This window comes from Sus scrofa, chromosome 13, assembly GCF_000003025.6.
Source record: "Sus scrofa isolate TJ Tabasco breed Duroc chromosome 13, Sscrofa11.1, whole genome shotgun sequence".
Taxonomy (NCBI): Eukaryota; Metazoa; Chordata; class Mammalia; order Artiodactyla; family Suidae; genus Sus; species Sus scrofa.
The window spans coordinates 127,929,855-127,943,784 of record NC_010455.5 but is presented as its reverse complement, the minus strand read 5'-3'; the positions used below and the strand labels follow the sequence as shown (position 1 = coordinate 127,943,784).

At 42.4% G+C, this 13,930-nt stretch overlaps 1 protein-coding gene across 2 annotated transcripts in view; it reads right to left on the bottom strand.

Annotated features, from left to right (window-relative positions):
- Positions 1-10,546, bottom strand: part of IL1RAP (interleukin 1 receptor accessory protein) — a 138,746-nt gene extending 128,200 nt beyond the window's left edge. The window contains exon 1 of one of the 2 annotated variants that reach the window (XM_005670069.3): positions 9,965-10,546. The gene's annotated coding sequence lies outside the window, so the exon portion shown is untranslated. The remainder of the gene's footprint in view (positions 1-9,964) is intronic. The other variant, XM_005670066.3, reaches the window with a different exon arrangement.

Sequence of the window (13,930 nt, the reverse complement as noted above, 5' to 3'; positions counted from 1 at the left end):
TTCCAATATTCTAAATATACAGTCACTAGGAGCTTGGGGTTGAGAGACGCAAACTACTGCATTTGGAGTGGATAAGCAATGAGATCTTGCTGTATAACACAGAGACCTATATCTAGTCACTGGTGATGGAAGATGATGTAGGATAATGTGAGAAAAAGAATGTGTATGTGTGTGTGTGTATATATATATATATATATATATTTGTGTGTGTGTGTGTGTGTGTGACTGGGTCACTTTGTTGTATAGTAGAAAATTGTCAGAATACTGTAAATCAACTATAATGGGAAAAAATAAAAATCATTAAATATATACTCAATATTCTAAATATATATGTACACAAGTGTGTGTATGTGTGTACATATATGTGTGGATATGTACATAACAAGGTTTTTATTTCAACATACAATACATTTCCTTATCCAGCTCCATCTATTTCTTTCTATTCCTTGGGGATAAATTATGCTAACATCTTTACATTTATTTATTCATAAGTTACTCATGATTGGGCAGATGGTATTTGCTAAGACACTCTTTTGGACACCTAGGATACAGTGGTAAGCAAAACAAAGGTCTCTAACCTGGTGGGTTTTACGTTCTAATGGGGATAAATGAAACACTAAACAGTAGACAGAAGAAAAATTAATAAAATAGTATGTGGAAGTTGATTCGGTGACAGCTGCTCTGAACAAAAGAAAAAGTTGAGCAGGGTAAGCGAGATTGGGAATGCCAGGGGTGGAGATGGGAAGCAGGATGAAGGGTGATTTCACATAAAGCAATCAAAGTCGCCTTCACTGAGAAGGTGCTGAGCAAAGGCTTCAAGGAGATGAAGGAGGTAGCCATGCGGTTATCCGGGAGATTGGGTCAGAGAGGAAACAGAATGCAAATCATACTGGGCCTTGCAAGGTATTTTAAAGACTGGCTCATACACTGAGTGAAATAATGGATGGTTACTTGTGCCATTCACTCTTCTGGGCACTTCATAGGTATTAACTTTAGTTCTCACAACAACCCCATAAGGAACATATTGTGCTTCTCTCACTGTAGACAGCGAAGTTAAATAACTTGCCCTGTGTTACGCAGAGTCAGAATTTGAGCCTATGTTAAAAAAAACTTCAAACCCCTACAATATATTGCTTCTCAATCCAGAAAATTCTAATCTAGTGATTTCCAGACTTCAGTACAAAGGCCCTGGGAATCTGCTCCTTTAACAAACTATCCGACTTCCCTGTGTGGCTCGCAGCATAATTACTCGGCGGGGTTGCTGCTGCAAACTATCCATATGATTTAGATGTAGATGGCCCATACTATACAATTAATCACCAGTCTAATTCCTCCTCCACTTGAAAGCTTTCCAGCTGTTTTAAGGCAAATATCACCTTCCCTTCCTATCCCTTACCATCTTCACCCTTTGCCAAACTGGGAAAGGTTTTCTCAGACCGGCTGAAGCATCTATTTGATATACGCCCCCTTCCCATCTGAGTTTCATCCAAAAACGGAGGCTTCGGAGTCAACAGCAGTGCTGAATGAAGATGGAGAAATGAATAACTGCGCGCCTTTTAGGGGCCAGGTATTGAGTGCCAGGGACTTAATATATTTAATCCTATTTTAAGGAAATATATAGATACAGGTGTCTATCTAACCAGGAGATAACAAGAACATGCCTATTACTGGTTCACAGACAAGGAAACTTAAGTCTAGACAGGTGAACAAGCAGTATCTAGGATTCAAACCCAGCTCTGACTCCAAAGCCAGCCCTCTTTTCACTACACACTTTATCCATTCAACCCTCAACCCTGCCACTGCCTCACACTGTAATGGGAAAACTAAAGTCTAAGCTTCCAGAAAAGTGCTCGTGTCCATCATTTCTATAAGTTGAAACAACTTCTCTATCTATTTCAGTGAGAGCTAAACTTCTTCCACAGGCACTCAGCTCAAAAGAAAAGTAGAAATATGTACTCATAATGCTAAAATCCTAATTAAAGCCAAATATTTGATTCCTTTATTTCTTTGTCAAAGATTATGGTGATTAATGGTGATACAGAGCTTGATACACACACACACACACACACACACACACACACACTCTTTTTATTTCCCAAAAAATAAATGTCAGTGTGCCTAATCCAGCTATCTGTTTACTCCTCCCATGCCCAAACCTGAATCCAGAGAGAGAAAACAGTTTGCAGGTCATGGGAACATGGCAGACTCTCATCCTTAAGGACATAGGAGGTGACTTCATGAATCTGTCTCCTGGTACAGTCCTCACTTGCGATTCTCATTGAGGCCAAAGAGGCTGCCGGGTGATCTGGGTTGTATGATACTCCACGTGCCATGACTTGTGGATGCCTCTGTGGAACCAAGAGTGTGGGTCTACTCCAAGCCTTCCATACTGTCTCCTAAGCCATGACTCCATAGGTACAGATTCATAGAATCCCATGCCTTAGAGAGCACCCTGTTCACATTCTTCCTTCTAGAATTGAGAAAAAAGACTGGGATAAGGAAAAGCAACTAACCGGTACCAGGACTGCTGAGGAGAAAAAGGACTGAGGAGAAAAAGCATAAACTTGGAGTTAGAAAGCTAGGGTCCAAGACCCAGCTTTGTGGCTATGTGGCCTTAGCAAATATGTAATCTCCCAGACTCTAGATGTAAAATTTGTTGAGCACATTTACTTTGATTACCTTAGGTTACTGTAAGAAAAACAAGCAAACAAACAAAAACTGTGTGCATATGTATATATAATAACAAGCACTCTGAGAGCCTAAAATTCTATGAAACCAGAGTTCCCATTGTGGCACAGAGAAACGAATTCGACTAGGAACCATGAGGTTGTGGGTTCGATCCCTGGCCTCACTCAGTGGGTTAAGGGTCCAGCGTTGCCATGAGCTATGGTTGTAGGTCACAGACATGGCTCGGATCTGGCATTGCTGTGGCTATGGCATAGGCCCCTAGCCTTGGCACCTCCATATGCTGTGGGTGTGGCCCTAAAAAAAAAGACAAAAGACAAAAAAAAAAAAAAATTCTATGAAAACCAAAAGCTATTCATTTGAACCTAGATCTTCTACTTTCTAATCCAATATTGATCTGGGCATGCAAATGAGTATCACTGTAGTTGTTAATCATAAGGAAGGTTAAAACTCCCATGTGCCAGGCTCTTAACAAATGTTTTGGCATCTGACTGACACCTACCCAAAGCCTGATGAAATGGGTTTTATTAGCCCCTTGACAGATGATGAGAATAAAGCAGAGACAGACCAAATAGCTGGTCCAATGCCAAATCCCAGAAAGCTGGTCTGATGCTAAAGTCCACAGTTAGGACACAACCACAATTTTAGGGCACCATAGCAGCAACCCAAAGCTGGCTTAAGGAACTGTGTTATCTATGAAATGAACATTTTCAGATACAAGAGTTTATAAAATGACTGAATCCCTTTTCTGTGGCCTTCTGATTGGGAAGAGAAGAAGCCAGTGCAATCATAAGGACTTATGTGCCAGACAGGAAGAAACCACAGGCATCTCCTCCATATAAACTAGACATAAAAGGTCACCTGTCCTTATGTCCAGTTATATCAAATAATAGCTGGACTGGTATAAATTCTTCACTGCTTTTTAAAATCGAGATCGAAGCTCATCGCAGCTGCCCACTTCCCTGGAAACGTCCTACCTCCTTTCAGGTAATTTATTTATGACACTTGACACTGGCCTTGCTGTCAATATATGCAAGCATGAACTTCAGTGTCATCCTTCACTGTGTTTGCTGCAGAATGCCCTGTATTTTTTGGGGGGGGGGGAGAGTCTTCTTTTCCATTATTGAGCCGTGATGTTCAACCTTATTAGTCTGTAACTCCTTATCATTTGTCTGATTTTGTGGCCACAAAATTAAGAAAAAAATTGAAGTTACCTTATTAGTCTAGAGACAGCCTTTGAAATAATTAATGATATAATAAAGTTTGAGAAAACTAGAAAGCCAATACTGTGCATACCTGACACAGCATGAATCCATCATCTATTTAACCTGTACCCTTTAAGTACAGGCACTGTGCTAGGCATGGGCAGGATAACCCACACCCTCAGCTGCTTGGGTGCTAATCAGGGACTTGGACAAGAACACAAAGGGACAAATTATTGGCCAACCGTTTAAAAAAAAAAAAAAGGAATTTTTTATTTTTTAATTCTTTTTTGTTTTTTACGGCTGCATGTGTGGCCAGCATAGAGGTCCAATCAGAGCTGCAGCTGCGGACCTATGCCACAGTCACAGCAACATGGGATCCAAGCTGTTTCAGAGACCTACACCACATCTCATAGCAACTCCAGCCACTCAACCCACTGAGCGAGGCCAGAGATCGAACCTGCATCCTCAAGAATACTAGTCAAGTTTATTACTGCTAAGCCACAAAGGAACTCCCAAGAAAAAGTAATTTTTAAAAAATCGCAGTAGAGATTAAAAGAAGATATTATAAGCATTTAAAGGGGCCTCAAAGACTGGGAAGGATCAAGCGAGGTTTTGAGCAGCAGGTTTGGGAACAAAAGGGGGAAAAGAAGGTAGCAATGAGGTAGTGTGGCAATGAGGACACAGGGAGAGGACTTTTATGAATCTAATTGTACAAGTCCTCAAGTCTTATGGTATAGTGTCTAGTCAACATGGGACACTAGACCAAACAGCTTTGTTTAGGCTTGGGCACACACCATACTAATTCTCATTAATTGGATAACTGTGGGCAATTCTTTGAGTCTCTCAGACCCTCAATTCTCCTCTGTAAAAGGCAGATAATAATATACAAGAGAGCCATTTTTATTCCTAAGAAATGACAGAAGTACATACATCAATGAATGCTGATTTATCTTGCCCTCCTCTGTTTAACCAGAAAATAGATTTCTTGGTATAAAACAATCAGGATATTTTCTCTTTAGTCCCCTTTTCCTTTTTAGCTTTGACTTTTTTGGAGAGGTAGGTGTGTTGATAGAATTTCAGAGTTTAAAGGAATCAAAGAGGCATTCCCAGTATGACTCAGTAGGTTAAAGAATCCAACATAGTGCCCATGTGGATGCGGGTTCAATTCTCTGGCCTCATTCAGTGGGTTAAAGATCCCGTGTTGCCCCAAACTGAGGCATAGGTCACAGATGCAGCTTGGATCCTGTGTGGCTGTGGCTGTGGCGTAGGCCTCAGCTGCAGCTCAGATTCAACCCCTGGCCCGGTAAATTCCCTAGGACAAAGAAGGAGCTATAAAAAGAGGAAGGAAGGAAAGAAAGAAAGAAAGAAGAGAGAGAGAGAGAGAGAAAGAAAGAAAGAGAGAGAAAGAGAGAGAGAGAGAAAAAGAAAGAAAGAAAGAAAGAAAGAAAGAAAGAAAGAGAAAGAGAGAAAGAGGGAGGGAGAGAGAGGAGGGAAGGAGGGAGGGAGGGAGGAGAGAGAGGGAGGGAAGGAGGGAGGGAGGGAGGGAGAGAGAGAGAGGGAGGGAGGGAAAGAAGGAAGGAAGGAAGGAAGGAAAGAAAGGAATCAAAGAAAAATAACACTGTTGTGTAGCAGAAGAACCTTGGAGATCAACTGGACCAGCTCCCTCACACTTCAGGCCCAAAGGTAAAGAGACTTCCCAGTCACAGGCAAGTTAATACCAGGATCAGAAAGACAGGGGGGATGGGTGGGTCATGGGTCCCAGTTCAGGTCCTCAGTTCTAGTCCAGAGGCTGCACAATTTCAGGTCTTTCTTAGCTCTACAATGAAAGGCCGAGCTGCGACTCAGCATCAGTGCTTTCTTTGTGCTATGTGACAAGGTCCTGCTCTTTAACCTGAGTCTCGGTTGCCTCTAACAATGTACAGGATGACTGCAAGGACTGAATGAGTGATATAGGTAAAGTATGCAGTGCAAGCCATGATGGAGTTCAGTAAAGGATGGCTATTAACTTTTGATTTTTTACAACTGAACAAACTAATACGTCTTAAGAGCTGATGGAAGAAGAAACAATTCCTGTTTATTGACCACCTCTATGATTCAGGGGCTGAGGCAGACTCAAGCTTCTAGGTCAGAGTCTGCATTCCTATTTCCCAGCCGAGGAGACTGAGGCTCCTCTCAGAATAATAACTTGCCTCAGGTACCCTCCAGACTCTAAAACTGCACTCTGCCACTGCCACTGCTGCACTGCCAGAGCTGGTCAGCGCACAGGCCAGAGGGAGGTCTTCTAACAGCCTGTTGGTATAAACCATGCATTCCACTTTCAAGAAGGAAAAAAAAGAAAAAGAAAAAGCAAATGAGTAGCTAACCTGATTTAATCCCCCAAATATCAGGTACTGAATATTCTGTAACCTTTCTGTCCTTTGGGGTTTTTCTTTCTCCCACGGAACAATTTCCAAAATGAGCAGAGCACAGTAGGGGGCTCTCTTTAATATTTTACAGGCCAAGCAATAGTGACTCACCAGACCCTACATCTGTGTCACCAGCAAAAGCCTGACAAAGTTGAGCAACAAATGAAACTGTGTATGTGTGTTGGAGATAACCTCTATTTTTCTCTTCCGCTTCTTCCTCTGATTTTCTCCAGCTACATTCTGGTTCTCTAACTCTGCCAGGTAAGATGATGCTGACTGCCTACCTTTTGGCAAAAGCAAACATATGCTTCCAAATGCCAAAAGCAAGGAACACAACGACTTCTCCCCAAACCGCATTTTGCAAGCCTGTCTGCTTGCTGCAAAGCACAGAAACCTGATGGCCTGTGGGGAGTCTCAACAGATAAATGGCCCCATTGCCTAGGCCAGAAACAGATCTGTTCATTTTTCCCTACAGAAGCCTGAAGCCATCAGTTTCCACAAGGAGGACTGAAACTCCAGACCAGTGATCAACATCACCAGCCAGGGGTGGTCTTTCTGCAAATGTGGCCTCTGCATACTATTCACTAGATTCCACCCCTTACCCTCAGAATTGGAAAAAGAAGAGAAAAATCCTATGGTCACTCAGGGCCTTTGTTTCTCAATCTTCTTAACATCCTGCATATTAGCACAAGGGTGGCAGAAAGAGAAACCACTCGGAACAGGAAGAAAAACAGGACATAATTCTGAACTTTACGTCTTCATAGTACCCTTCCTCCTAGGAATTCAAGGTGCATTACGTCAAACACATGAGTACGAAGGATGCCTTAGAGATCATCACTTTGAGACTTCCTCTCTTGAGACTGGCGCCACTAAACTCTAGAGAGCATAGTTTTCTTAGCAAGGAAAAATCCTCTTCAGGACAGAAAGGATCACCAAATAAATAAGGTCAACATAACAGCTGATGTAGACTGTTAAAGATCTCATTGGAGAGAGACGGGAAAAGCCCTTAACTGGAAGTCAAAAGATGTGAACTGTATTTCCAAGCCTGCAACTTACTACACGTGACCTTTGGCAACACACTCATTTCTCTGACTCTTACTCAATTTTCTTCTCAATAAATTGAGATCAACTAAGAAGAGAGATAATTTCATGAGTACCTACTCACTCCCTGGACTTTACATCCATCCATTTAATTTAATTCTCACATGAAACCTTGGTGCAGGCATTTTTTTTCACTTTAGAATTGGATGAAACAGAAGCTCTAAATGGTGAAATAAATGCTTAGTATCACCCAGCCACATAGGAATTAGAGCTGGAGTTTGAACTTGACCACAAAACCAGTTTTTTCACACTTTATCATATTATTATATTATCGTTCCACTATTAATATGTCCACCATGTCCTTCTTTCAAGGCTATTGCAAGTAGTAAGGAAGATAATATATATGGACTACACTGGAAATTTAAAAGTTTTATACCTATGTATACACATATATGGGTTTGGTAATAAATAATCTCAATAAGGAGGAAAGGTATAGCTGAGTATCCTTTCTTTAAAGAATCAGAACAAAAAGGAATTAGCTTTCAATCTCCCATCCCCTTGTTCTGACCTTATTTTGAACATTTTCTTTTTCCCCGCAAGTCTCCAGTCTCTCCAGGCACGCGTTCAGATGTATCCTGGCCAGCTCATCACAATGCATGCACACGGAACAGGCTGATGGAAGCAGGTGATCCCACCCTCTGCAAAGCTTGGTGGCGGAGGTCCCTTAGAGAGTACCACCGAACCCTTTCCTTCCTCAAGATGTATCACACCCCTGCCCTGCATACATCAATAACACAGGCATATGTGATGGACTATGAAGCAGGCAGACAACTATAAATACTGGATGCTCAGTTCAGAGACTTACAGAATAACTAGGAGATAACAATAAGTAATTGTATGAAGTCAATCAGGAATAAAATCAATTGCTATGAGTCAGGTGGGAGTCATATAAGGAATACTACTTCATTTTAAAATACCAATAATACCAAGAATAAAGGAGGATGACTGTGGGCACATGTGGATGTTTGTGTTTCAATAAGGTAATTTTGTGTTCAGAAGGGACTGAATTTAGCAGCATCACTTATAATCCAAAAGAAATACATGGGAATCTTGTTGTTTTCCTATGCTAGATGAAAACTATAAAGCTGCTTCTCTGACCTGAGACAGCAGGGAATAAAAGGTTTAGAATAGTCTGTAACATCGATGGAACTTCCAACTTTTTCTCTTGTCTCCCTACCTCTCATCAAATTCAAGACCCTCTTTGCCAATAAAGGATGCCTGAGATCAAAGTTTCATAGACCTGAGGCTTGGCCTAAAAACTAGCAGGGAATTGGCATTACTGAGAAACATTTTACATTCCAAGTCAAGCATCCAGGATCAAAGTCATATGTAGAGGGCATTCAGAAAACACTATAAAAGAGCCATCCCAAAGAAGAAAACACCATGACATTCAGGTTAATAGAAAAAGAAAGAAAAAAAGGAAAAAGAAAAGTCACTCTACCTGAAAAATCAGCTTTCTAAAAACCTACTGTCTCCAGGGTTACTATGTAACAATATTTACAAGTGCTACCATCAATGTCCAGCTGACCAGGTGCCAGGCCAGCCACTGTGCTAGCCATGTTATTTGAATGATCCTATTTCATCCTCCCAAGTGCCCCAAGGACTCGATGTGACCCTTATAATCTCCATTTTAGGGCTGGGAAAACAAAACAAAACAAGATAAAACTGAGTATCAGAAAGATTGGATAAGGATAACTTGCTCAAGTTCACATAGCTAAAACACAGCAGAGCTGGAGTCAAAGTCAGGAAAATCCTCCTTCTCAGCTGGTAGCTAACCTGAGATCAGTGGAGCAGAGCTCTATTTCACAATTTCACAACCAGGGGGTGGAGGCAAGACAGGCTAGGGACAGGCTCTTAAAGGAAACGGCAGAAGTTTGTGATTTTTCTCTTTAACTAGGCTTCCATGTTCCCTCCCAGGAATTAGAAGTGAGAGGGGCTCTAGCTCCGTGAGGTCAGCTATTCCTACAAGAAAAGCATCTACCTCCCACAGGACCACCTGCCCTGCTTCCTCCAGGGCTGGAGAGAGCACTGTACCAAAAGAGGTGACGGGCGCCCGGGCGTCCCTCACCTCTCCACGGTAACGACTCCTCCAGGGGTCTGATGAACACCCTTAGCGGGCCTCAGAAAACAGGTCAAGGGAAGCAGCAAAGCTGCAAACAGCCTTTACCCAGGCTATCACTGGTCTAGGCTGGAAGCGACATGATACCGAGTGGGCACGCTGGGGCACACTGCCCCCTTCAATCCTCGCCATTCATAGCAGCACTCTGGAGAAACCAAGGCGTGGGTACACCAGGATAAATCCCTTAAAGAGCTGGGAGAGGGGTGCTGCGACGCTCAGCCGTCCCGCAACTGCGTTCCTTCAATGCCTACAAAGCAAAGATGGGGCTCCGGACAGAGGGTTCAAGTCTTGGTCACAGCAGTAACTAGCTGTGAGACCAGTCCCAGCCGCTGCCTCGCTCTGTGCCTCAGTTTGCCCTTCTAGGAAATAGGGTTGTAGCAGACGATCTGTAAGACTCTTCCCACCCAGAAATTCTGTCCCCCAAGTCTTCGTCGCCGCCAAAGGCTTACCTTACTTGAGAAGCAGAGCAAGCGCGGCGAAGGCGGCGGGTGTGCGTGCAGGATCACCCAGCACCGCCTCTTTCCGTGCGCCTGACCAAAGCAGAGCCCGGGGTACCCCGATCTGGCCAGTCTTCCCGCAATGAGCCTCTTACTTTCCGCCGCACTTTCTTTTTTCCCCCTTTGGGGCTCCTCCCCCGGCGCGGCGCGATTGGCCGCCGCCGCGCTGCTCGGGCTCCACCCGCCGCCTCCGCTGGCCAGCCACCAGCTCTCAGGGCTTCCCAGCTCAGAGGCCGCGGGGCGGCACCGAGGGCAGCCCCGCCCGCGGCGAGGAGGAGCCGTGCCAGGCCGGCTGCCCGCAGACCCCAGGCTGAGCTAGGCCCTTCGGCGTCGGCCACCGACTGAGCCCACTGGACCGCGCGGGGAGCAAGAGCGTGGGTCAAGCAGTTTGGCACGATGCCATGGGCTCTGGGGCGATGCGTCCCTCGCTGCCCCGCCCCGCTCTACAAGGAGCAGCACATTTGCGCACAGCTCATTGCAAGATCCTGGTCTCACAGTTGAGATCGCTGCCACCCTGCCTTTTCTTCCTGGCTCTGTGTATTTTAGCTCTCTAGCTGCACCAAGGCTGTGAGTGAATCAGTCCAGCCGCAGGATTTGCGCCGCCACCGTGTGCCAAGACCAGAGTGCGACAGGAAGAAACAGACAGGATCTAGGTGGTCTGGAGCTCCCGCTCCACCACAAGAGACAGGCATGGGATCAAACATCTGGTCATGACAGCAAGACCGAATCTATATTTTCCACTGGTGTATACCCAGTGTGCCTAGCACAGTGCCTGGCACAAAGTAGGCATTCAGTATTCACTGAGTGAGTGAATGAATGAAATAATCACTATAGAAGCAAACAATCTCAAAAAGAATTACCTCTTTTCATTCACTTCCGTTTCTCCAGATTTCTGCAAGAGCCCTGAGACATCCTCTCCCGCTCTAGATAGTAGTACCTATGGTCATCCTGAGGAGCTCTACGTAATGACTCTCAAGGCCTTTGTTCAAGATCCTTCTGTTAGTAGTCCATCACAATTTCTCCCAGGGTGGCAAGGCCCTTCATCACCTGTCCCATCTACCCACTTGACTCCTCTCTTCACATATGCTTTGCTCACTACCATCTCCATGATTTTTCTTCCGCTCTTAATTATGTAATGGAATCTATTTATTCAAGAAATGGGAGATCCCCCCCCAAAAAAAAAATCAGTCATAGAGAAGGAGAGAAAAAGACATGAAAGAAGGAAGGGTCTTTGTGTACTAACAATGGAACTAGGAGGTGCCATTCTCTGGGCGCCAGCTAAAGGTGGACAGCAGTGCAAAACTCTGATGCTATCCTGCCCTCAGAAGGTTCAACTTCCCAAGGTAAAATAACAGTATAATTGAAGCCGTAGCAATGTTCATGTTATTCCCTTTATTGTTATCACTTACAGAAATTGATCCTGAGAAATTAGCTGTCTCTGAATACCTGGCACACAGTACATGCTCTCAAGATTGTTACTAAACCAAAAAGGAAAGAATCCAAAAATTTAAAAGTTTATGGTATGAAGCAGAAATAAAACAATTATTTGATTATATACATCATTAAATATATTCCAGGGCATTTAATTTTTTTCTTATATAATGTATTCATCAAGCATTTATATAGCCTGTGCTTACAATGCAGCAGACACTTGCATGTTATTTAATTTTCAAATAATCTATAAGGTACTATCATTAGCTCAGTTTATAAATGAGACAGAGAAGAGCTGCATCTTGTCCAAGGCCACAAGCCCACAAGCCCACAAGAAGGGACTCTGAAATGAATACTGAGAAAGGTTTCTTGACCTTAACCACTCCACTAGACAGTCTCATGTGCTTTCTTGAAGTCCTGACTCTGTGCCAGGCAGATATTGGTGATTCAGAAATGAACCAGATGTAGTCTTGGACTTTGAGAAGCTACTCATAGCTTAACGAGGATGACAGGCATATAGACAAGTAATCATAATATTAAATATTGTAATTTGAAGAAACATAAAAGGCTGGAGATGAAAATGATTAGATAAACAATGCCATATATTCATACAATACAGTATTTACTGTCATCATTAACAGATTATGAAAATATGTCTGCAAAGGAAAAGGCTTATAATTAATAAGGTTGTATAAAAGTTATGAAAATATATGGACAGTATTTGAAAGGAATTAGAAAATGTTAATGTACAGAATTATGAGAGTATTTTTCCTTTTTAAATTTGCCTAATGGCAGAACATTATTGTAACAATTAAAAAATGTTTGAAAACTCACATACTGGGTATTCTATGATCAATCATGGCCTAAGTGAATGAATGAAAGAGACTTCAATCTCACTGGTGCCTAACAGTGTTGAGTGCATTAGAGATGCTCAAAAAAATATTTGAAACTGATTGAATATATGGAAAAATATCATTACTCTCTTCTTCCCTCTGCTTCAAAACTTCACTTTGTTCAGATTATTTTTAACCATTTTGTGATAGTTGTTAAGGAGGACTCTGAATTTTGCTTTTCCTTTGAATTCAGTCCAATCAGATTTTTGTCCTGAACACACAGTAGTCAGGTATCTAATGACCTTCACTTTGCCAAGTTCATTGGTCAATTCTTGATCTTCATCTTACTTGACCTATTTAGCAACATCAGACACAGTTTAGTTTCTCCTTCCAACTCCTTTTTGTTTGACTCCTTGTTTTCTGTCAATTTTATCTGCTGCTCCTTTCTGGAGTCTTTCATTCATTCCTTTACCTCTTTGTGATCTCTGAGATTTTGTATGTTCCAGAGCTCAATCCTTGGCTTACTAATATTCCCCTCTAGAGATTCTCATCTCAAACATCTATGTGATAAAAACGTGTAAACTTAAATCCACAGTAGGAACCCTAGACTCTCCTACCCTATTGCCTCCTTCCTGTCAATTTTTAAATTTTTCATACACATATCAAACATCACATGTTCAAAACAAACTCTTTAATATGTTTACCCCTCATCAAACCACCTCCTCTTCTAATCTTCCCAGCTTTGTCAGAAATACTACCTTTCACCCACTTGTGCAGGCTAAAAGTTGATTTCAGCCTTGATCCCGCCCATTCTCTTAGAACCCATGTGCAATCCATCAGCAAATCTTCTGTTTCCTCTATACCTCAAGTCTGACCATTATTTCTCTCCTTACCACAATTGCCAAAGTCTGTATTTTTCCCCCAACTGGTCCCCTGCTTAAACTCTTGCCCCCTAAAGTCATTCCTCAAGCTTGACAATGATCCTCATAAATGGAATTCAGAATAATTATAGGCTAGTGGTTGAGGTCAACTCTTTGGAGCCAGACTGCCTGGGTTCAGCTTCAAATTCTCTAACAAATTAATATAGCAAACTCATGTTAATCAACTTCTTTGTGCCTCAGTTTCATCTGTAAAATACCAATGATAATATCTACACTGTAGGCTTGTAAAATTCAGTGGGTTAATATAAGCAAAACACTTGGAAGAGAGACAGGCATGATTGAAGTGTTATGTAACTACTATTATTTTTTTACTAGTAATAATATGTCACATTCTGCTCTTAAATAGTTAATGATTTGTCATCATGACTAGCAACATTTCTAGACAAGGTCATACATGACTCGATACTGAATTACTTCCTCAAATTTCTCACTATATGTTCCTCACTGTTGCCCAGGCTCACCAGCATGGTCCTGTGCAGTAGTCTTTGCACTTGCTGTTCCCTGTGCCTGGGATGCTCTTCCCTATGGCTTGTTCTATAACTTCACTTACATCCCTGTTCAGCTCTCACCTTCACATCCAAGCCTTTCCTGACAACTGTATCAAATACTACTCTTATTCTCTGTCTTAATTATGTCACATTTTATTTTTTTATTTATGTTTGTTTCACTAGAATGTAGGCTCCAGGACATTTCTGAGTAAATAGGCAGTATTA